The sequence below is a fragment of the Rhinatrema bivittatum genome, chromosome 1 (genome assembly GCF_901001135.1).
Source record: "Rhinatrema bivittatum chromosome 1, aRhiBiv1.1, whole genome shotgun sequence".
Lineage (NCBI taxonomy): Eukaryota > Metazoa > Chordata > Amphibia > Gymnophiona > Rhinatrematidae > Rhinatrema > Rhinatrema bivittatum.
In genome coordinates this window covers 481,234,896-481,259,653 of record NC_042615.1, presented here as the reverse complement: position 1 = coordinate 481,259,653, position 24,758 = coordinate 481,234,896, and the positions used below count along the sequence as shown (strand labels likewise).

The 24,758-nt window shown below is 44.8% G+C and overlaps 1 protein-coding gene across 1 annotated transcript in view; it reads right to left on the bottom strand.

Moving 5' to 3' along the window:
- LOC115097885 (sodium/potassium/calcium exchanger 2-like) overlaps positions 1-24,758 on the bottom strand; it is a 301,887-nt gene that overhangs the window by 261,818 nt on the left and 15,311 nt on the right. The window contains exon 3 of the mRNA XM_029614039.1: positions 7,318-7,473. The gene's annotated coding sequence lies outside the window, so the exon portion shown is untranslated. The remainder of the gene's footprint in view (positions 1-7,317; positions 7,474-24,758) is intronic.

The window sequence follows — 24,758 nt, the reverse complement described above, 5'->3', positions numbered from 1 at the left end:
TAGCTCGCAGCCATCATTAGGGATGTGAATCGTTTTTTGACGATTTAAAATATCGTCCGATATATTTTAAATCGTCAAAAATCGTTAGAGCCGCGATACAATAACAATTCCCCCGATTTATCGTCAAAAAATCGTAAATCGGGGGAAGGGGGAGGGCGGGAAAACCGGCACACTAAAACAACCCTAAAACCCACCCCGACCCTTTAAAATAAATCCCCCACCCTCCCGAACCCCCCCAAAATGCCTTAAATTACCTGGGGTCCAGAGGAAGGGTCCCGGTGTGATCTTTTACTCTCGGACCTCCGGTGCTTGTAGAAATGGCGCCGGCACTACCTTTGGTTTTTCCGTACGGAAAAATGATTCGTGGCAGGAGATCGCTCCCGGACCCCCGCTGGACCCCCAGGGACTTTTGGCCAGCTTGGGGGGGCCTCCTGACCCCCACAAGACTTGCCAAAAGTCCAGCGGGGGTCCGGAACGACCTCCTGCAGTCGAATCGTGTTGTCTACGGCCGGCGCCAGACGCAAAATGGCGCCGGCCGTAGACAACACGATTCGACTGCAGGAGGTCGTTCCGGACCCCCGCTGGACTTTTGGCAAGTCTTGTGGGGGTCAGGAGGCCCCCCCAAGCTGGCCAAAAGTCCCTGGGGGTCCAGCGGGGGTCCGGGAGCGATCTCCTGCCGTGAATCGTTTTTCCGTACGGAAAAACGATTCGCATGCAGGAAGTCGTTCCTGCCAGCGCTACCTTTGACCTGTCATATGACAAGGCAAAGGTAGCGCCGGCGCCATTTCTACAAGCACCGGAGGTCCGAGAGTAAAAGATCACACCGGGACCCTTCCTCTGGACCCCAGGTAATTTAAGGCATTTTGGGGGGGTTCGGGAGGGTGGGGGATTTATTTTAAAGGGTCGGGGTGGGTTTTAGGGTTGTTTTAGTGTGCCGGTTTTCCCGCCCTCCCCCCCACTGGACCCCAGGTAATTTAAGGCATTTGGGGGGGGGGGGGGTTCGGGAGGGTGTGGGATTTATTTTAAAGGGTCGGGGTGGGTTTTAGGGATGTTTTAGTGTGCCGGTTTTCGATTTACACGATTTTCACGATATTTAAAAAACCCAAACGGCGACGATCCGATTCCCTCTTCCTCCCAGCCGAAATTGATCGTTAAGACGATCGATCACACGATTCACATCTCTAGCCATCATCCTCCAGTGTCCTTCTTGCAGCTTTTCTGAGCTGGTAGAATCAAGATTAGGGTATCCTGATTTGTCCTGATTTGTTCCCCTGCACTGTTTCTGCTGCCAGGCAAAGGACAGTAATTGCCACCTTTTGTCTCGTCGGATAAGCCTACATAGCTCTTCTGCTGTAAATCCTCTTAGAAGGATCCATTATTGTCTATCCAAGGACCCTATGCCTTCCCTTTGGAACCACACTTGGGATTCTACACTGCTAACTCTTGAGAGCTGTTGCCGCCATCTTCTCCTTGAGTTCCATATGCTCAGTACTTCTGGGAGCTGACCACCAATCTTAAACATTTTTTTAAAAATGGCATGGGCCGTCCATTGCCCCTATCATGTGACAGGGGCCAGCCAATGGCACCGGTAGCCCCTGTCACATGCTAGGGGCTAAAGGCCACCGGCACCATTTTAGTTAGTGGCAGCCAACGGCCCAGGAGCAGCAGATCGCTTCCAGGTCCCCCACTGAACCACCAGACATTTTCGTGAGTCTTGGGGGGAGGGTCGGGAGATTTGAGGGGTTATTTTAAATTTGAGGGGCGTTGCAGGGGGTGGGGGAGTGGTGGCTTGTGGTCCCCGCCCCCAGAGGTAGGAACCCAGGCAGCAATCAGGGGTGGGGAGGGGAGTGTCGGTGTGACCGGGGGGGGGGGGGGGGGGGTCGGTGCAAGGCAGAAGGTGCCCCACCTCATCCCCTTGTACCAGTCGTGGGTTGTTGCTGTTTGAGTCCTAGGAGTTAGTGTTGCTTTGATACAACAGATTTGTCTCTTGGGGTAACGGTATTACAGATGTTTAAAGCTACCTGGCTTGTTTTGTTTTCTAAAAATGAGGTATATTGGTGTTTTAGAGCCTGATGTAATATTTTCAGTGTTGTCTTTTCATAGGTAGGGTTGTAGTTTGAGTGCTGGCAGTTAGTGCTGTTTTTGGTATGGGAGGTTTACTATATTGTAATTGTTTATTCATGGCTTTCTGAGGGCCAAGCCCACACCCATTACATGTTTCAACAGGCTCCATGTGGGCTCCATGTGACTTTTGAATCTAGAGGAGAGGGGGTTGAGGGAGCGAAACTGCTGTAGACTAGGGAGGGTGGGTGGCACTTGTGGGAGGGGGGATTGAGACTGAATCCTCTGCTATAAATGTCAACGCACGCCACTGGTTGATGATGAACTCAAGAACACAATTAAGCAAATGCTATTTATTTAAATGAGGGGGATAATGAGATTCTAATTTCATATCCTATGCAGAAAAGTGTGCTAACTTTCTAAGGGCCACATAGAGTAGTTATAAGAAAATCAACATGAGGGGGAAGGAGTGTGAAAAATGCTACTGTACCTTAAATCACAGTCTTGGTGCGCTAGCCTCTTTAGCAACACCCAGTCCCCTCCAGAAGCCATTCTCCCACCACCATGACACAAAAAACTGCTCAGACATTAGTTCTCTCTCTCTCTCCTATAGCACAGTGACAAGGCTGCCCAGAATCACCAGAAGCCCATTTGACCCCCTAGGACTTCCTTTAGCCCCCTTTTGGCAGAAGGAGAGGTGCTTACCTCCAGTTGTCATGTCCAACATCATCAAAATCATGCTAGCTCAGTACCACTTCACAATCTGAACATATGTGGTTTAAAGTGTGAAGAGCTGAGTCAGCTCTGCTTTGACAGCGATGGGCAAGATAACAAGAGACAAGCAACTCTCTGTCTGCCTGAGGGGAAGCAAGCCCTGGAGGGGCAAGATTGGAAGGAGAAGCAAAAGTGATAGTGCACACAGTATGCCTCTTCAGACCAAAAATGTTTTTTAAAAGCATTTGCTAAAAACTGTAGGATATAGAGTGAACATAACTGACACCAGAGCTGTTGCAGTGGCTTACTTATTACATCTAAAGTATTAAAAATTATTTTCAAAATGCAAATAAGCAGGAGCTACCAATGTGTAGTCTTAATAACCAGAATGTATCTTGTTGAAATAAATAATGGGAGGTATTAATTTGCATTGAGTGCAATGTTCCCTCTAAGCTGCGCACACGTGCGGCCGTGCACAACTTTTCCCGCAGCCGCACATAGCTTTCCCTCCTCAGCGCAGGAAGTCTGGCGGAGCCACGATGGAGCTCATCCCACCATGGCCCAAAGTGAAGAGGAGGCCATGTATGTGTGTCCTTGTGAGAGTCTGTTTGTGTGAGAGCATATTTGTGTGTATGTCTGTGTGAAAGCTTGTGTACATGTGTGTGTATGTCTCTGTGAGAGCCTGTGTGCATGTGTGTATGTCTGTGTGAGAGTTTGTGTGCATGTATATGTGTGCCTGTGAGAGCCCTATGTGTGACATATAGGCTCTCACAGGCATGCACACACGCGTGTGTGTGTGTGAGGGAGAGAAAGCCTGTGTATGTGAGACAGAGGGAGTGTGTGTGAGAGCATGAGCATGTATATGAGAGAACAAGTGTGAGAGAATATGAATGTGTTAGTTTGTGGTGTGAAAAAGAGAGAAAAAAAGTTTGTGCAGTTCTTCTGTTTTGAAATATTTTATTGTTTTTTTGGGAAATATTAGAACATTTTTTAATTATTGGATGTGTTATTCATCAGATGTATTGAAATATTTAATTGGTATTTGAGAAATATTAGAATAAATTGATGCAAGTTCTTTAAATTATTGGATGTTCATTGGCCATTTTGACATTTATTCTTTTATTAGTATGATTTTAATATTAATGATGTTTTAGATCTCTTGATTTTATTGCTTGATGTTTTGCGAGGAATGATGATGTTTCTGTTTGTGTTGTTGCACTGCATAATATAAGTCGGGCTTGTGGCTTCCAGTACAGTTTTTGCTGTCATGTTTCTATTTATACTTTATGGTTTTTCTACTCTGTATTTGGTGAGGGTCTGTCTGTATTTTAAAAGGTCCAGGTCTTGTGTAACTAAGTGGTATCACCACTGGCTTTAACAGCATATTGGTCATCTCTTCCTCATTTCTATTTTATACAGATGTTTGCTCTTTATTAATTTCACTTGCATGCAGAAAATGGTTTTCAATGTTCTTGCAGAAAATATTTTTTCATTCACATATTTTATTGTAATTATTTTATTGTAACTACTGTTAGTAGATTAGGTGATTATTTTAAGGGATGGACTTAGCCAATGTTCCCTCTAAGGATTGGGTTGCTGTGAGCATAAAATTGATAGGCTTTTTGCATCAAAGAATGTGGTGCTTAAAAGGTAATGTGACCAAAATGGTTTGTTAACGAGCAAAATGTTTTGCACTTAGCAACCCAATCCTTAGAGGGAACCTTGATTGTGAGTGTTGTTTTCCCCTAAATAGGATGTCCAAATCCAGGCCTTTACTTTCTTGGATTCCCACCTTTATTAGTGGACTCAATTGAAAAAAAAGCAATTTTTATTTCCTGCATGTTTGTAACAGATTAATTTCTTTACTGCACATTTCTGTTACAATATTGAGTTATTCTTCAGATATTTAAAATTCTAATTATGAATAAAACATTTTAGAAAATATGAATAAAAAAATCCTGACACAGTTTAATGATTGTGGGTAAAGGAATGTGTGGGCTGTGAGTTTGTATGTATGTGTATATGTATGGTCGGCATGTAGGAGAGTGTGTGGGGGAGGAGTAGGGGCAGGTGGGTAGAGGTATATAGGGTGTGCATATGTGGATGGCAGGTTACAGAGGTGTAAGGGGAATCAGGGTGTGTGTGTGTGTTTGTGGCCATATCTGTGGATGTGTAGAAGTATGTGTGTGGGTGGGTTGACATTTTGAATAGATGGGTGTGCATACGGGTGAGAGTGTGGTTCTGTGGGGGGTGTGTGTGTGTGGCTTTGAAAGTGTCTTTTGATGCCATCCATCACCAACTGCATCAGTTATTTTTTACCCCCTGTCTCTGCCTGAGTTGCTCTGTGTGAAAGTTCTGGAAGAGTGGGAGAGGAGGGGGCACTTTTCGAATGGTGTGGTGATCAATATTCTACAGATTGTAACTATTTCCCATAGAAAGCAAATGGGATTTTTTTTTTTTTTTTGAAAGCTCAGTTCTTTCAAAGTATTGACTCAGTGTTTCAGGTTTTCAAAATTATCTGAGATAGTCACATTTTTTTTAATTTTAATTTTTATTTAAAATATTTCTTATCTACCCTTCCGAGGTTCAGGGCGGGGAAGAATAAAACATTCATAATAAATCAACCAAATATAAAACAGAAGGTGAATGCACAATTACGTGAATTTTATTTACAAACAGCCGTAGAAAACAGCCTTTAAGAGGGTCATCTGCCAGGGTTATAGGCCTTTTGCAATAGATGTTATTCCTGCATGTCAGATTTGATGAATTTCTGTTCCATTTTTGGTGAGTGATTGTGCCTATACACAAGCAGACATCTATCCCTTTTATATGTAGGAGTAAGGAAGTTTTCCCGTTTAGAGGTCAGCCTCCTGTTGGCCTGTCTGTTCAGCCTTAATGCTTGCTTTGGACTCTTTTAAGCCAGTTTTCAGAGAATTCTCAGTGAGAGCCAGTCCCACTTATTGCAGTGGATACTCCAATGCAAGACTTGATTTGGGGTAAGGAAGACCTGACAATAACCTAATGCAGAGGAGTTATATTTTTTAATTAACTGTTTTTGTGCACTGTCTCATCTGTTTTGAAGCAAGGAAGTTTTATTTCACTCTTCCTGCCTCTGACTTAATTTTCCCCCTTTTGGTTTAAAAGCCTGTTTTCTGTTCCACTGGGAGCCAATGGCCTTTGCTACCCGGGACCCAGTAACCAAACCATTGGGAGTGAAGTGTCTTTCATCCTGAAAGGACCTAAGGAGCTTGGAAGAATTCATTTGGAGGAGAGGAGCCCTGCCGATGGCATAAGGGGGAAGGAAACTAGAAGATACAAAATAAAACTAACAAGAACTTTGTTACTGCTAACTCGGGGGAAATATAAAGGGAAGTGAAGTGCCTTTCAGGAGCTGTCTAAGGAGTTAAAGAATTACAGAGGATTTAGGAAGAGGAAGAAATCTGGGACTAAGTTCTGATAAAATATTGGGACTGTATTCTAACCACCTTCAGTGGGAAGAGCTAAAGATACAATTTGGGATTGAAGGAGGATTCAACAAATTTCAATCTGATAAACCTGGAGAATTTGGAGTAATGGAGAAGAAGGAATTCAGTGGAAATCAAAGTGCTTCCAGAGAAAAGTAGAAGTGGAGTCATGCGTTTATTAAATCTTTCTGCTGTCTTATTATTGACTTGAACCAAGAAACGAATTGAAGCGGTAGATATTAACCAGTCGTCTAATCAGCTCTCAGCAAAGAAGCTGGAAACCACCACTCTGCTCCTGCGTGTTTATTGGATGCAGAGACAGTGTTAATTATCAGTGCTGTGTGCAGAGGACGGACAAAGGGCTGGACCTGGGAAGAGCAGGGTATATAACAACTATTGTTCGCGCCCCCCCCCCCCCCCCACTGGAATCCTGCAACTCAGAAAGTAAAGCAATCTGTGGGGGTGAAGGAGACACCCAGAGACGTTGAAAGTGTGGTGTGCAGGAAGTGTCTTCCTCTTTCCTTTTCTATGAGCCCCTGGGTGCAAGTCAAAGGATCCCTCCCGCCCAGGGGTTACATATATGATTCATTCCAACCTTCCTTTTGTTGGAAGCATAAATAAAGCAGCAAAATAAGCCCAACTCATGTCAGAAGGAGGAAAGGGGCTGTAGTTAGGGACTCTTGGGGGGGGGGGGGCGGGGGGGAGGCCAGGAGGGATGTTAAAGCAGGAAGGACACAAAAAGGGTTAGATTCTTGTGAAAGGTGGTGCAATCGCCAAGGTCTCAACCCTTTTCATTAAAGCAGAAGGGAGACATTCTACAGTTTAGGAAAGAGAAGGAAATCAGTCCTTCAATTAGCAGCTATAACTCTCCCTTTTCAAGAGGAACTTAACCTCGCTCCCCTGACACTTAAGATGATGGAATAGAGAAGAACTTCTGGATAAAATTTCCTGTGAACAGAAAGCAAATCAAATAATGTTAGAACCCATCCCCCCCCCCCCCCAATAAACCTAAAACACATACAAAAAATTGAAACTCATGATGAAAGCAGGGTTGTGGTGGATGCATTCATCACAGTACCTGGTGCAGCGTTAGTGACTGTGAAGAGCAGGAAGCTCTTTGAGGATCTGTGGCTATCAGGATCTGACATGCGCAGTTCATTTTTCTTCAAAATTGGTGGTGCAGGTGCTCTGTTGTGTACTAATGACCTTTGGCAGAGGATTATTCTTGTGGTTGCTAGAGAGGGGGGAAAAAAAAAGAGCTTTCATAGCAGGTCTCGTTTGGCATTTGTTGAAAATTTGCTGTTATGTGTCTGGAAGGAAATCGGTGTTAAGTGAAAGTAACGCTTCTTTTTCCTAGCCCATCAAAGCTATACTGAGCAAGCAGCAGGTTTCTGAACCAGGAATATTCTGTGAAGTCCTCGCCAATCACTGCAGCTGTTTTTTTTTACAATACAAATGTTAAATTCAGTCCCTTAAAATTTAATTACAAACACATGTTTTAGAATTCATCACTAGAGGAGAATATTGAAGTCTCAGTTTTAGTTGGGTTTTATTTTGAATTTTATTCTTTAATTTAAAAAAATGTATTTGCTTACTGAAGCAGAGCTAAAAGTGTATAAATAAGCATTAGATGAGAAGAAAACTTTCTATTTTGCAGAAACCATTGAAAACCTGGATTTCCTCCCATGGCTGGAAGGAACCTATTGTTTTTTTAATATTTTTTTAGTCATTGAAGAGTTTGGTTATTAAGCTCTGGGACTCCGGCTTTTACATTTTTGTGATCAGGTTAATTGGAGAGGGGTTATCTTGAATGAAAACTGAGCTTCAACTAAGAGTGGTTTAGTACAGATTATCAGGGGCAGTGGAATGTCTTTTTGGTTGGGGGGGGGGGGGGCAACCAAGCTCCACCCCCTAACTCCACCCCCCACTGCCATTTTCTTCCTTTACATTTACAGTTCAAGTCAATCTTTCTTATGTAAATTCTTTGCATAAATCATAGATTAGAATTATTAATTCCCAGCACTACCAATAAAATATTTAATGCTAGAAAGCCGCTAGGATCTTCTTTCTGCTTGTGGGCAGGGATGATCTGTCCCTGAGAAAAACAGCATTAGTAATAGAAGTGTCAGTATTAAGCAACTATTCTGTATGTAGCAAGCTATAGCTATTATAAACCAGGTTCCTTCCCCCTCAAGCTTATCATGTGTTGGAGCCTTGCAATGTGGCCCAAGCTGCATCTGGATCTAAGTGATGTGTTTTGGACCTGTCAAAAAGGGGTTTTTAACCCTGCAGACTGCAAGCTGAAAGAATATAAAAATGCATCAAAAACCCTTGTGCTCTGGGGAGTGAGCGAAGGAGAAGGGAGGAGGTGTTCTCCCTCCCTGTGTGCCAGCCGGTAACTCCGAGAGAAAGACCTGAGAGAAGGGAGGAGGTTTCTGCCCTCCCTGTGCTCTGCCAGACCGGTAATCCAGAGTAAAAGAACTGTATGGTAGGAGAAGCTTGGGTCACAGCTGTGTGACATCAGCCGAGGATGCCCCCACTGATCATAAAACCTGCAGAAGGGCGGTGTTAGTTGGGGAATGAACAAAGGAGGTGTTCGCCCTCCTTGTGTGCCAGCCGGTAACTCCGAGAGAAAGACCTGAGAGAAGGGAGGAGGTTTCTGCCCTCCCTGTGCTCTGCCAGACCGGTAATCCCGAGTAAAAGAACTATATGCTAGGAGAAGCTCGGGTCACAGCTGTATGACATCAGCCGAGGACGCCCCCACTGACCATAATACCTGTGGAAGGATGGCGCCCCACTGCCGCCGGTGCATTGCCTAAGCCGCGCACGCTGAAAGTGTGTGCGACTTGGACCGGCTTAGGCCGGAGAAGGCCGGTAGCTGGCTGAAATTCTTCTCCTTTTAACAGTTTTTCAATGGGCAAGAAACGGAAGGTGAAAATAATCACCACCTCTTCTCCCATGCAGCAACAACGCACTGGCCCAATGGACCAACACATTGGGAGAGTGTTGGAAACGCCAAAAGAGGACAGTTTGGGAGGTATGACTTTAATCTCCCTTAGTCCTGGTGAAGGACCTACATCCCCACCACAGCCGACGGTGTTAATATCTGCCGAAACACCATGTGAACTGGTAGGAGCAGCTCAGGGAGGCACAGGTTTAAACCAACAAACCGTGCCTCGTTGGACTGAAAATGTTATTTCATCTGGTGAAATGCAGTTAAAGCTCCCAGTTGACTTAGAAAGTAACATTAGCCCGTGGTTGTACCGGACAATGTTACAATGGCTGATCTTGGTAGAATGATATCAAAGCTTGACAATAATATAATTAGAATGAATGAATCATTGTCGACTGCTATTAATGTTAATAGGAGTTTAATTGATGATCAAGTAAAGAAAGTGGATAAACATGAGAAAGATATATTGGCTTTAACAAACAAGATCCAATTAATTCAGAACTTGGATAATGTATTTATATGTGATAGTATAACGATGCATAAGGAAACTGAACATATAGAAAACCTGTTAAGATCTAGGAATATGAGAATTATAAATTTTCCTATTACTCGGCTGTTATCTCCTTGGGAGATGTTAACAAATTTTGGAAAGAGATGTTATTATATCAAGATGAGGAAATCCCAAAGATTTCAAAGATTTATTACCTGGCAAAAAAGCCAGCCAGAGATACTGGAGGGCAGAATGAAAATGGAGAGGCCCCATCTACTTTGGGAATATTGACTTTTTAGAGGAATCGATAGATGTTATAAATAATAGAGCTACTCTCTTCATTTCTTTTATTGCTGAACAAGATAAGGAGACTCTGCTTAAGAAGTTCTTTAGATCTAAAGATATGTTATTTTGTTGGCACAAAATGCAAATATTTCCAGATGTGGCCAAGGCCACACAGGCTAGAAGAAAGTACTTCTTGTCTTTAAAAGCTTGTGTACTTGCAATAGGTGCAACAGTTTTCTTAAAATTTCCGTGTTTATGTCTTGTTAACTATAGAGGGAAAAGATTTGGATTTGTTGATCCCATGCACTTAGAAACTTTTTTATCCGATAAAAGTCAAGCTGAAATATTAAAGGATGATGTCCAGTGAAAACATAATATATACTAATATATATATTATGTACATAATATATACCTCTGGCATTTCGAAGCACATTATGATTTAACCTATCTTTTCTATTGTATTATATTTATTTCACTGCCTGCTTTAACCTCTCTTTCCAGCTAATTAAGCTTCCAAGTTCTTACTCCTTGTTGAATGTAACTTTACTTCTTCCACTTCTATTGTTAATTTACTTAGTTGTCGTTTCAGTTTTTTACCCTTGTTCGATGTAAACCGATCCGATATGGTTATTACTATGAAGGTCGGTATAGAAAAGTGTTAAATAATAATAATAATAATACCTCCATTCTCCTTATATATATAGAATGTGGGAACTATTCTGTGACTTTATTATATATGTAGATTATATAATGTATGTTTACTTATGACTCCCTCAATTATGGCATATGTAACAGAATAATGGTAATTGATTTATTTTATTGTTTGCTAAGTTAATATACATATTGGGGTAGATTTTCAAATAGTGCGATTTGGCGTACTTTTGTTTGCGCATCAGGCGCCAACAAAAGTACGCTGGATTTTAGTAGCTACGTGCGTAGCCGCGCGTATCCGCTAAAATCCGGGATCGGCGCACGCAAGGCTATCGATTCCGTATAGCCAGCGCGCGCCGAGCCGCGCAGCCTACCTCCATTCCCTCCCCTCACCTTCCCCTCCCTTCCCCTACCTAACCCACCCGCCCGGCCCTGTCTAAACCCCCCCTTACCTTTGTCGGGGGATTTACGCCTCCCGGAGGGAGACGTAAATCCCCGCGCGCCAGCGGGCCGCTAGCGCGCCGGGACGCGACCTGGGGGCGGGTCCGGAGGGCGCGGCCACGCCCCCGGACCGCCCCGGGCCGTAACCACGCCCCCAGGCCCGCCCCCGAAATGCTATGTCCCGCCCCAAAAACGCCGCGCGGATCGAGCCCGCCCCCTTGACACGCCCCCCTTGGAAAACCCCGGGACTTACGCGAGTCCCGGGGTCTGCGCACGCCGGTAGGCCTATTGAACATAGGCGCACCGGCACGCAGGGCCCTGCTCGCCTAAATCCGGGCGGATTTAGGCGAGCAGGGCTCTGAAAATCCGCCCCATTTTGTTGTTTTCATGATGTAAGTCATTGATGAAAAAAATCTAATAAAGATTACATTTAAAAAAAAACAAACAAAAAACCCTTGAGCTCTCGTGTGAATGAAAAAGGTTTTGCAACCAACATCCAGCACTCAGAGTGTTAACAAGTTGGGAAAAGAGCTGTACTGTTTAGCCTGCGCAGAGAACAGCACCACATAGCCAGCAGAGGAGGAAGCCAAAGGAATGCTGGGAAACCATTTAAGGTAGAAAAGGCACAATTTGGCTGGCTCTGTCTGTTTGTGGGGGGGCAAGGATGGCCAAGAGTTGGAGCCAGGAAGAGAGGAATGCATCTGACAGCCCTGAAAACAATTCTTCTCCTGAAGAGCTAATTATCAACAGGGAGAGTCAGAAGTCTGAAATCTGAGGAAATAGAGAGACAGACAGCTGGTCTTTCTTCATAGCCGATTACATGTAAAATCCTTTCCACAGATATCCAGGCCCAGGAGCACATGGCTGTATCACCCTCCTAAGAGAGTGAGTTAAATAATCTAAACTTTGCACAGAGTATCTACCAGCAGAAGAAGGTTTGTCTGACAGGTGAATCCATGCTGCCTCTGGTCCAGCAATACTTCTGACTGTAGATAGTTGACTACTCTTTCTTTCATCAGCAATTACATCCCTTTTCCCACCACCGAGGTGAGGCTAACCGGCCTGTAGTCTCCAGCCTCTTCTCTGCTCCCATTCTTGTAAAGCGGGACCACCATCGCTCTTCTCCAATCACTCAGCACCACTCTCGTTTCTAGGGATCTATTGAACAGGTCATACAGCGGACCCGCCAGCACATCTCTGAGCTCCCTCATATCCTGGGATGAACCTCATCAGACCCCATGGCTTTGTCCACTTTCAGTTTTCCTAGCTCTTCCCATACATTGTCTTCTGTAAACGGAGTTACATCTACTCCACTCCCCTCTAGTTTCTTGTTAACTAGCGACGATCCTTCTCTAGGGTCCTCTTTAGTGAACATCGAACTGAAGTATTCTTTTAATATTTCTGCCATTTCTTCATCTCTCTCCACAGATTGATCCTTTTCACCTTTCAATTTCACTATACCACTTTGGACTTTTCTCCTTTCACTGATGTATCTGAAAAATGTTTTGTCACCTTGCTTTACCTCTTTGGCAATCCTTTCTTCAGCTTGACATTTTGGTGTCTTGATTACTTTCTTTGTCTCCCTCATTTCCACCAGATATTATTCCTTTTGCTCCTCCCTTTGGGATCCTTTATATTTCTTAAATGCTTTTCTTTTAGCTTTAATTTTATCAGCCACCTCCTTTGAAAACCAGGTAGGTTTCATTTTTCTCTTGCTTTTCTTTTCTAACAAATAGATTAGTTGCCTTGGTAATTGTTCCTTTTAGTCTGGTCCACTGTTCCACATTTCTCTTGTTCTCCCAGCCTTCTAGTTCTTCCTCCAGGTACTTCCCCATTTCAACAAAGTCCGTGTTTTTGAACTGCAAAACTCGGGTCTTCGTGCTACTTCTCCGTATCCTATTTGTGATATGAAACCATATCGTTTGATGATTACTGGTGCTGAGGTGGGCACCTACCCGGACATTAGAGACATTATCTCCATTAGTGAGCACTAAATCGGGTATAGCTCCCTCTCTCGTAGGTTCCATTACATTTGTTTGAACACAGCTCCTTGCAGGGCATCCACTATCTCTCTACTACTGTTAGATTCTGCAGAAGGGATTCTCAGTCTACATCCGGCAGATTAAAATCTCCAACAATCACCACTTCTCTCTTCTTTCCCATCTTTTGGATGTCTTCAACTAGATCTCTGTCAAGTTCTTCCATTTGATTTGGAGGCCTGTAAATCATTCCAATAAAAATGGATGCCCATCATCTTTTTTTAGGTTGGCCCATAGTGCTTCTTCTTCTTTGCCCCATCTTCCTTGCAGCTCAGATGCTTGGATATTGTTTCTGACATAAAGAGCCACTCCTCCCCCTTTTCTGTCCTCTGTGTCCTTCATTAACAAGTTATAGCCCGGTATGGCTGTATCCCAATCATGAGATTCTGTGAACCACATCTCCGTGACAGCAACAACGTTCAAGTCCGCCTCCACCATTAGGGCTTGCAGATCTGGGATTTTATTGCCCAAACTACAAGCATTTGTGCTCATAGCTTTCCAGCTTTTCTCATTCAGGTTACTGCTTTTCTTGGATTCCTTTTGTGACTTATTTAGTTGAGTTTTGTATCCACTTCACCCTTTTCCATTGCATTTGTATTTGGGGGGTGACATTCTAATTTCCTTCTGCCATTCTTGGCATCTAGTTTAATGCCTTATGACATAGGATTTGAATTTATCTCTTAGGATCCTTTTTCATGCCACAGACAGATGTAATCCATCTTTGACAAAGAGCTTTTTACTGTTCCATACATGGCCCCAGCCCCCAAAATATCCAAAATGTTGTTCCTTACACCAGGATTTGAGCCATACATTGAAGTTATTAATATGGCTTAGCCTCTCCTTCCCCTTTCCATGAACAGGTAACACTTCTGAAAAGGCAATGGTTGTTGCCATGTGACTAATCTGCTTCACTTGAGACTGGAAATCTCTCTGTACAACTTGGATGCTGTTTCTAGCAAGGTCGTTGGTTCCCAAATGGATGATAATATCAACTTTAGAGTCTTTGCTTTCTTCTTTGGCCGCTTTGACTATTTGAATAGCATTTCTGTTGGCTGATGATCCTGGGAGGCTTTTAACTGTAGTGTTTGCCTCGATAAGAGTTCCCAGATTAGTGCCTTTGATGACAGAATCACCCAGCACAATGAGCTTTTTCCTTTGTTTACTGATTGTATTATGGAATTTCTATATGCATTTGGTTTCTTTTTTCTTTTCAGATAACACTTCAATCTCTTTCACAAGAGCTTCTTCATTACCTAATACAGAGAAGGAGTTTTGTACTTGTGTCACTTGAAATAGTATGTGTCTCCGCATCACAGGTCTAATTCTACCAGAGCCCATTGTAATCCCACTGTTTTTTGGGTCTCCTAACACCTTGTGTGAGTGTGTGTGTGTGTGTGTGTGTGGGGGGGGGGGGGGGGGGGGGGGGGTAGACATGTGGGCTACACAGTCGTGAAGAACGGATGTCTGTGGGTCACAGGTCTTATCCTACCTGAGCCCAATTTAAACCCCTTTTTCCTTGTCTTTTGCTTTTTCTGTGGTAATGGGGAATTAATTCCTGAATACTGTAAAGTGGGTAAAACTTTCTTTGTTGCAGCTAATTCAGCTTTAACTTCAGCTAGCTCCTTTTTTTAAGGAAGAGAGTTCTTAACAAATGGGGCAAGCCCAGAGTTTCTAGATGATTTCTCTCAGAATAAAGACCCCACAATAGTTACATTGGATAGTCCTCATTTTGGTAAAATGTATTTGATGGATAACACCTAAGGAATTACCAAATTTCCAATTTATCTTGTTGCCAATTATGTATTTAGGCAGACTATATCAGAAAAACAAACCTAGGGGTGGGTGTGTAGAGGGGCAGGGTGGGAGGGAGTTAAACAGTTAGCACTTGGCCAGGGCTGTTCACAGGACACTGTATCAGCTATTGATTTTGAACAGACCCTCCCCCCCCAGATTTGGCTAGCTAATTTAAGCTTTTTCCATAGAATCTGTACTTGTAGCTGTTTCCTTGAAGTTCAAAGCAGACTGAGGACTTGATTTCCCCCTGCAATGCACTATGAGTCAGTTTCCCAAAGCTTTATAGCCAAATTCCTTTTTTTGGATTTTTTTTTTTTTTTTGCTTAAACAAACACACAGCAATTTAATACAGCAATATCAATATCTAGAAAAATAGAGAGATAAAACAGAAAAATATAACAAAGAAGCCCTCTAAAATAAGGATAAATTAAACTTATTCCTTAGCTCTCCCCAAGAATCTGTACTTTTTTTTGCTTAAACAAACACACAGCAATTTAATACAGCAATATCAATATCTAGAAAAATATAGAGATAAAACAGAAAAATATAACAAAGAAGCCCTCTAAAATAAGGATAAATTAAACTTATTCCTTAGCGCTCCCCAAGAATCTGTACTTGTAGCTGTCTCCTTGAAGTTCAAAGCAGACTTTAGAAGACCAATACACCTATTGAAAAAAGAACAAGACGGAATGCTACAGACCTACACAAACTATACACAGCAAAATCCCTCACCTTGATCACACATACAGAACATAGACCCTTACCAAAGGCAAAATAAGAGACAAACACCAAAAAAGAAATATAATACATCAATCAAAAAAGTAAAACTATACAAATAAAAGGAATAAATATTTAGAAACTGAGTAGAAAACCCAATAATTAAAACCTCAAAAAATGTTTATAAAATTTCTCAAAATATATTTCAAAACAACAGACATATCCAATAATAAAGCTAATAAGGATTTTAAAAATCTCCTGCTCTTCATACCTGGAATGTTTCAATTTCCAGCCCCCCTGAGATTTGTTGTTGATTGGGGTAGGGGGCAGCTGTAAAAACTTTATCCTCTCACACACACACAAAAGCTCTCACTTTCTCACACACTGTTATGCTCAGGCTTGTGAACCCTTGGACCGACGGGAGGATGGAATACCTTAGGAGGAAAATGCGTAGGTTCTCCCGTCGGGTGGCAAGGCAGGAACAGGAGACGTGACCAGCTGACCCTAGGCACTGGAGACAGAAGCGACTGAAGAGTCGTGACGTCAAAGAATGGAAGTGTGTCTTCGCCACTGGAAGTCCGCGGTCCCCCCAGGTGGAGCCCGTAGGGACCCAGACCGCTGGGACTTAGGTGGACCTTTGAGAGGTCAAGAAGTTTGGTGTAAGGGCTGACTGGAGCTTCACCCCTGGAAGCCTGCGGTCCCCCCGGGAGGAGCCCGTAGGGACCCGGGCCGCTGGGACTTAGGCGGGCCCTTGGAGACGATGATCAAGAAGAAGTCCGAGGTCAAGGGCCAGAGGGTCGTCGCTTACCAGTCCGAGGTCACACACTGAGGGATCACCGCTTGCCAATCCGAAGTCAATACCAGGAATCACAGCTAGCCGATCCGAAGTCAGGAACCAGGAACACCAAGACAAAACAGGAACAGGAGTTCGACACTGGAAGACTCACCGAAGCAAGCAGACTTAGACAGCATCAGAGGACGTTGCCAAGTTCAAGAATGAGCAGAGGAAGCTGCCTTTTATACTTCCCCTGCTCTGGCTGATAGGGAACAGCTGAAGCTGATTAAAGGGTTCAGGTCCCTTTAAATCAGCCAAAGAGGCGCGGCCTCGTGCCTAAAGATGGCATTGGCCATCTTGGATTTCCTCCGCAGAGGAAAACACTGCTGGACACTGCAAGGGGGGAGCAGGGATGGCTCCCCCTGCGGTAAGCAGCACGGGGACCTGTGCCAGAGCGACGGGCCTCTAATCAGGACCTTCCCCTGAGACTCCCGTGGCGGTTCAACATCGCGGGCCAGGTAGGGAACCGCGGTCGTGGCCTACCACAGCCGCGGAACACAACACACACATGCAAGCAACACATAGGCTCTCCTCCACACCACCCACTGGCTCTCACCCACCCATCCACACTGGCTCTCACAACACCCACACACTAGCAGTCACACATACACAGACATCCTCACACAAAGACTCTTACTTACCCGTGCACACAAACTCTCAACCCCCTCCCCACTATGCAAACAGCCTCTATCCCCCACACTCAGAGCCTCTCCCCCCACACCCACACAGAGCCCCTCTCACACACATACACCAACCTACACACAGGATCTTACCCCCCTCACACACAGATCCTCCTCCCACCACACATACACACACACACACACACAAGGTCTCCCATACCAACACAGCCTCTCACCTACACACACAAGCTCTCAACCCTCTCCAACGCACTTAAAAGCAGTCACCCATTTACCCAGGCAGGCAGTCACTCACCTGCACACACACATACACACAGGCATATAGACCCATAGGGCCTAGGCCTTTTTTTCCAGCCACCAGTAGGATGGGGCCCGCTGTCTCTTAGATTGCCAGTTGGGTGGGCAGCAGCAGAAGTCACAGCAAAAGCTGCAAGACTGGCCCCGTAGCAGGAGACGACATCAGGAAAAACGTGACTCCTGCTGCCTGGGGTTAGGGACATGTGTTACCACTGAGTGGATCAGGCAGGGGTTTGGTTTATCCCTGCCCGATCTAATGTTTGACTTTGGAGGCAGGGTGAGGAGGTAGCTGCAGTAGAGGCATTTTGGAGGGGTACATTTTGCGACTCCAAAATTCTGCCGTCTGAGGCCATCGCCTCTCCTTGCCTCACGATAGAACCACCTCTGGCCCTGGCTAATAGGCTATACCAGTGTTATTGTTGCATAATAAGAAACTGCAAATTTATATTACACTTCACTACTGTACTTTTCCCATTTAATATTCTGGTTGGATTTACTGTCTACTTACATAATACTATTAAAAAGGTTAATTACTCTTTTATTTTGGTGTGATGATTTTATCTGGTCTGTGATGCCACAAGTGTTGTTTGGGAAAGGCACAGAATTGTATCATCAAGGAACAGCAATGAATAGAACAGATACCTTCTGTGGAGGAGGGAGGACTGAATGTTCTGCTATACAGGTGAGCAACTTTGATTTTTTTGTGCACTACAGTCACACTAATGAGACTCCCAAGCTGAAGGAAGAGAGCAGAAAGTCAATAATGGTAACAGAAGAAACTGCCTGAGGCACTTTTAACACACAACTAGGAAAGCAAGCACCAAGACCAATTGGAGTCTAAGTGCATACAATTTGGCCTTTTTCATTCCAAATGTTCTCTTTTTGAAAAAAAGATACAATTAAGGGGCCACTTGAAGAATAGAATGACCAAAAGCAGTCAGCAGAGGATTCTCTGTCCAAGCAATAGTGGAGAGCAAAGATTTGAGGGGTAGATTATGTTGACGGTTTGCAAACATCCAAAAAGGACACAGTATTGTTGAAAGCAAATGTGGACGCCCATGCCCGGACCTGATGTGCCTTAATGTGAGGAGATACTGGAGAGCCAACATTAGCATAGGAAAAGGAGATGTACCTGGAGATCCAGCGGGAAATAGTCTGTTAAAAGACCAGAAGGCCAGAATGGTTCACATCATAGGAAACAAAGAGCTGAGATTTGGAACTGGAGGCTTGAGTGCACAGCAAGTACAACCTCAAAGCTTGAGTACAGTCGAAAGGGTGCAAGTGGGCTACCTCCACTGACTAATGGGGAAATGGAGAGAAAGACGAAAGAATGATGGATTCATTGACATGAAAAAAGGACACCACCTTGGGAAAAATTTTTGGATGTGTCTGGAGGAAGACTTTATCAGGAAATAGCTGAAGATAAGGTGGATATATGACCAGGGCCTGACGTTCAATAACCAGAATTCTGACATGGCTGTAGTTACACGATGTTAGGTTCCATATTAGGAGCTACCACCCAGGAAAAAGATCTAGGCATCATTATGGATAATACTTTAAAATCGTCGGCTCAGTGTGCTGCAGCAGTCAAAAAAGCAAACAGAATGTTAGGAATTATTAGGAAGGGAATGGTTAATAAAACAGAAAATGTCATAATGCCTCTGTATTGCTCCATGGTGAGACCACACCTTGAATACTGTGTACAATTCTGGTCGCCGCATCTCAAAAAAGATATAGTTGCGATGGAGAAGGTACAGAGAAGGGCAACCAAAATGATAAAGGGGATGGAACAGCTCCCCTATGAAGAAAGGCTGAAGAGGTTAGGGCTGTTCAGCTTGGAGAAGAGACGGCTGGGGGGGGGGGGGGATATGATAGAGGTCTTTAAGATCATGAGAAGTCTTGAATGAGTAGATGTGACTCGGTTATTTACACTTTCGAATAATAGAAGGACTAGGGGGCATTCCATGAAGTTAGCAAGTAGCACATTTAAGACTAATCGGAGAAAATTATTTTTCACTCAACGTACAATAAAGCTCTGGAATTTGTTGCCAGAGGATGTGGTTAGTACAGTTAGTGTAGCTGGGTTCAAAAAGGTTTGGATAAGTTCTTGGAGGAGAAGTCCATTAACGGCTATTAATCAAGTTTACTTAGGGAATAGCCACTGCTATTAATTGCATCAGTAGCATGGGATCTTCTTAGTGTTTGGATAATTGCCAGGTTATTGTGGCCTGGTTTGGCCTCTGTTGGAAACAGAATGCTGGGCTTGATGGACCCTTGGTCTGACCCAGCATGGCAATTTCATATGTTCTTATGTTCTTATGGCAGGATTCAGAAAGCAGATGAGGAGAAACCATGTCCAAAGCCTCGAACGGAGCATTAGTGAGATGATCCAGATCAAATGAGAGATCCCACCGAACTGGCAGCATCATGACAGGTGGCCAAAGGTTGTAAAGGCCCTTCATGAATTGGGAGACCAAATGTATCTGAGAAATCAGTTTGCTGTCAATGCAGTTCCAGAAGGCAGAAATTACAGGGAGAAGAACCTTAACCAAAGTGGTCTTCAGTCCCGAGTCAGAAAGGTGCAGTAAGTAGTGCAACAAGCATAGAGGACACTCTTCCCCCACTGAAGTAGAGAGGCATCTGAAAATATCGTTAGAAGAGTCTGGAGCTCGGAGCAGAAACAGGGCAGTTTGTTGTTGTCCAGGGAGGAAAAAAGATCCAACTCCAGAACACATCACTAAAAAAAGATGCTGTGGGCCACTTCTGGATGGAGGGATCATTTGTGGGGTGCCAGACAATGACAGCATATCCACCAGCTGGTTGGAGGTGCCTGGCCAATAGCTGAAACTAGCGAGGGATGACCCAGAGCCACAGACACCATGCCTCCTTGCAGAGGTGTAAGGAACCTCTTTTTGTATGTTGTATATGCTGTGACTGTTTCTATTTTTGTAAACTGCCCTGATCTAAAAATGTAGGAAGGATGGTATTAAAATACCTGTAAATAAATAATCCCCTTGCTTGTTGACATAGTACATGGCCACCATGTTGTCCTTCCAGATTTGCAGAGACTTGCCCACTATCCAGACCCAGAGGACCAGGAACATAACCCACAGCTCTAGGAAGCTGATGTGAAGCCACATCTCCACAGCCACCCAAGAGCCTTGAGTCAATATGTGAAGATGCTGAGCTCCCCAGTCCAGAAGGGTCACATCCGTCATCATAATCAGATTTGTGTTTTCATGTGAATGATCCTGCCACAATGAAGACTTTTATCCAGGAGCACAGTGAAGCACAGGGTGCAAGTGAACTGGTAGCGTGATCTTGGCAGTTAATGGATGATGAAACTGGTTCCAGTGCACCTGAAGATGCCATTGTAGAGTCTGCATGAAGAGACGGGCAAAGGGGACAACATGGACTGTGGATGCCATGTGCCCCAGAAGGCAAAGGAACATTCTGGCAGTAGTCCAGGGACTACAAGTGATGAGAACAGCAAAGTGCTAAAGAGCAGCACCTCTCAAGGGTGGGAGAAAAGCCATAATGACTGATATGTCTGGAAGGGCAATGATGAACTTCAAGCGCTGAGATGGCACAAGCTTGGTTTTTGCAAATTTATGATGAACCCCAAACAGTGCATGAGGCATACAACACAAAGGGCACTGGAGAGTGAAGCTTCTGCAGATATACTTGAGATGATCCAGACGTCTAGGTATAGAAAGATGAGGATGTTGAGATGGCAGAGGTGAGTGATCACCACCACTGCAAGACACTTGGTGAACACCAAAGGGGCTCATGAGAGTCAAAAGACAAGAAACCGGAACTGGTAGTATGAATTCTTCAGCATGAAACAGAAATTGACTATGGGAAGGGTAAGTCAGAATGTGATGATACACATCCTTGAGGTCTAACGCCATGAGCTTGTTGTGTCGGAGGTGGACCCTTGGGCCGAGGTGGGGTTGACGCAACCCGTAGGTGAGGACCTATAGGTCCCCACCGTTGGCAGGTGGAGTGGGCTGAAGGTAGAGGCCGCTGGAGCTTCACCTATACCAGCCCTCATTCCCCGTAGGTTGAGCCTTTGGGTGCCGGGACCAGCAGGACTTAGGTGGGCCTCAAGGTTGGTTTGCGAGTGAGGTTGATTCAGCTCAGGGACAGCAGTCGATAGATGGTATAGTCCTATCCTGGACTGGGTACGGTACTGGAACCCTAGCGCCAATGAAACGGAGAGTAGCTGGAGGCGTTTGAGCAAAGATAGGCTGAAGCCTGTTAAGTCTGTGTCCAGGGAATAGGCTAGGAGAGGCATCAATGACAGGCTTGGATCAGAGCCGGCAGCAAGAAGAGGTCGTGGCAAGCAATGTAGAATTATGAGCATGGAGAAGTCTATAGAGAAGTCAATCAAGGCGATGGTCAAGTCATGGAAAAGTCAGGCGTAGTCAGACGTAGCAGTCGTCTGGGTCTGGAGATAGGCAATAGAGTAGTCAGGCGTAGCAGAGGTCCAGGGCTGGAGATAGGAAGTAGAGTAGTCAGCCATAGCAGAGGTCTGGGGGGTGGAGATAGGCAGTAGAGTAGTCTGGCGTAGGAGAGGTCCAGCGTCGAGTAGTCAAAGCGAAGTCGATATCTGTAGAGTCAGTCCAAAACATAGACAGGACAGGAACGGTGAAGACAGGAACCAGGAACAATGAAAGAGAGGAACAAGGAATAGAGAGGATTCAGTATCAGCAACGAGTACTCGGAGTACACGGAGACCTGTTGCAAAGGCAACGCTATGGAGGGAGGCCTGAGCTTAAATACACTGGAGAGTCTGACATCATCATCATCCGGGGCCGCAGCCAGGTTCCTGCCGTAGGCCCTTTAAAAGGATTAGCAATGCACGCGCGCCTACGGAGGGGCATGGTGTGAGTGGCAATGTCTCTCCACAGGCCATGTGGAGAGGCCCGACAAGCAATGCATTCTTGACTGGCAACACTGGGGACCATGGCAGAGCCGGAGGCACTTGGGGCAGCCCGAGGTCAGAGTCAGTGGCCCCCCGCCGCTAGCGAGGAGGAACCAGGAGTTCGAGTCTGTGTAAGAAGGTGAGGGGGCCGCACCGCGGGTCAGCTGCGGATGGCACGCGTAACAGAGCCAATCCCACTGTCACAATAGCAGGAAAATGGAGGGCAGAGAGATAATTTTGAACTTTTCCCTCTGGAGGTAGAAGTTGAGACATCTCAAGTCCAAGATGGGTCTGAGATCCCCTGTCTTCTTTGGGATCAGGAAGAAATGAGAGTAGAAGTCAATACCTTGCTGGTCCAGTGGAACTGGTTCCACCATCTGGCTGAGGCTTAGACATCACAAATCCTGCCACAGGATGGAAAGCTGGGCCAGAGATACAGTGAACAATCTTGACAGAGATAGAGATAGACAAAAATTCAGATAGTATCCCTTGGACACAATACTGAGGTTCCATTGGTCTTATACGATTTGAGTCCAAGCCTTCAAGAAGAAGACCCCTAAACAGGAGGGTCATATGAGGAATCGGAGAGAGGGAGGAACTGTAAAAAGCTGGATAAGGGGAGCAAGGATAACCGTTGAGACCAACACTGAGTCGTTTGATCTCTGGCCATTGGTCGAGCTGGCTGATGCACACAAACAGAAGTCAGGGGTTGAGAGAATTGAGGCATCTGTTGGTGAGGATGGTAGGAGTAGTAGGAAGGCTAGAAGCCTTGTGATGGTATGGGCAACGAGGAACCGTGTATTGTGAGGTTCGTCAACAAGGCAGGTAGGTGGACAAAAAGGAAAGCAAGTTTATGCCTGTGGCCTGAATTTTCAGATTGGTAATCAGGTGGAAGATACAGTCACCCAACAAGTAGTCTCCCACACAAGGGGTATCTGCCAATTTCCCATGCACATACTCCCACAAACCTGAAGCCCTCAACTAGCCCAGGCGCCTAGTGGAAATGGCCATTGCAGATGCTCGGAAGGAAAACTGCAGGATATCTCATTGATCCATTGCAAAAGATTATATATATATATATATATATATATATACATACATAAAAGATATATATACACACACACACACACTGCACCATTTGTACATGGTAGGCAGTGATGCAGGAAATGAGTGGCAAACTGAAATACCTTCCATGGCATCAAGGAACTATGGGTCTTTGCCAGGCAGTGTGGTAGCTCAAGAGTGGGAATGTTTCACCCATAGGAAGGCACACAATAATGGAATCAAGTGAGATCTGACTGGTAGTGTGACCAGGCCAAGGTTAACCTTCTATTTATTATCCACAGTTTCAGAGATGACTGGCACAGAAAATGGAGGTGCCTACAACTTGCATTGGAGGTCCAATAGGGCATCATGAACAGCAACACCCTATAACATTTAGGAAGTTGGAGAAATTGAAACACTCCTTCGTAAGATTTAGAGACGTCCTTACCCCCCAAAAGGCTAAACCCATTTGATTCTGACATTTTAGATAGGAACATAGTATACATGGCGTCATCAGGGGGAATGGAGCCCCCAACGGCATCTGAAGATGAGATATCCCATGAAGATGGCACTTCTGAATAAACATGGGAGTACAGAAAATCCAGCGATTCTGTCGTAGGTGAGGATGAGCAGGTGGGTGTGGAGGGCGGAGGTGGGCAAGCAGGGGAGGTCGCTGTAGAGGATGCTTGATCCTCACATGCCACAGAATCCCAGGGCACCGGTAAGTCCGACATCAAATTTTTCATGAAAAAACTTCCAATGGCTCTTGAATCTGGATCAGTCGAGTCTGGCAAAACAGGAGCACCTGATGGGCCAGGAGGGGCCAGCTCTTTGCTTGAAGTAGAAGAAGAGAAGAGCATATGGGGTGGCTCACCTATTCTGGAAACAGGTTCAGAAAAAAATGATCTGATTCCAGCAATGGCTTGACAGAAAAGGGCAGGGAGGTCAAACACAAGCGGCCCATCTGAACTACCAATGGCTTAAGGGGAAGGAATGTTGTATGCCCAGAAACATATTTCAGCTTTAAGGATCTTTACACGTGTGGATCCACCAGGGTAATATATGCTTTGTGGTGTTCATGCCATAAAGTGTATATAGGCAAAACAATGCGGAAGATCAAAAATAGAATACAGGAACATGTTTGCCGTTTGAGACATCAGACAGAAGGAGCTCCACTAACTGACCATTGGCAAGAAATGGGACATTCACCAGAGGAATTTAAAGTGGCAGTGCTTTTTCAGATACAGGACCACCCACGAGGTGGAGATTTAAATATGAAATTAATACAAATGGAACAAAAGTTCATCTACACTTGGGATACCGTAGCCCCGAAAGGGCTAAACCGAGAGATTGATTGGACAGTATATTGGTAACATCACATGTGATTGAGGGGAATAATATATAATCA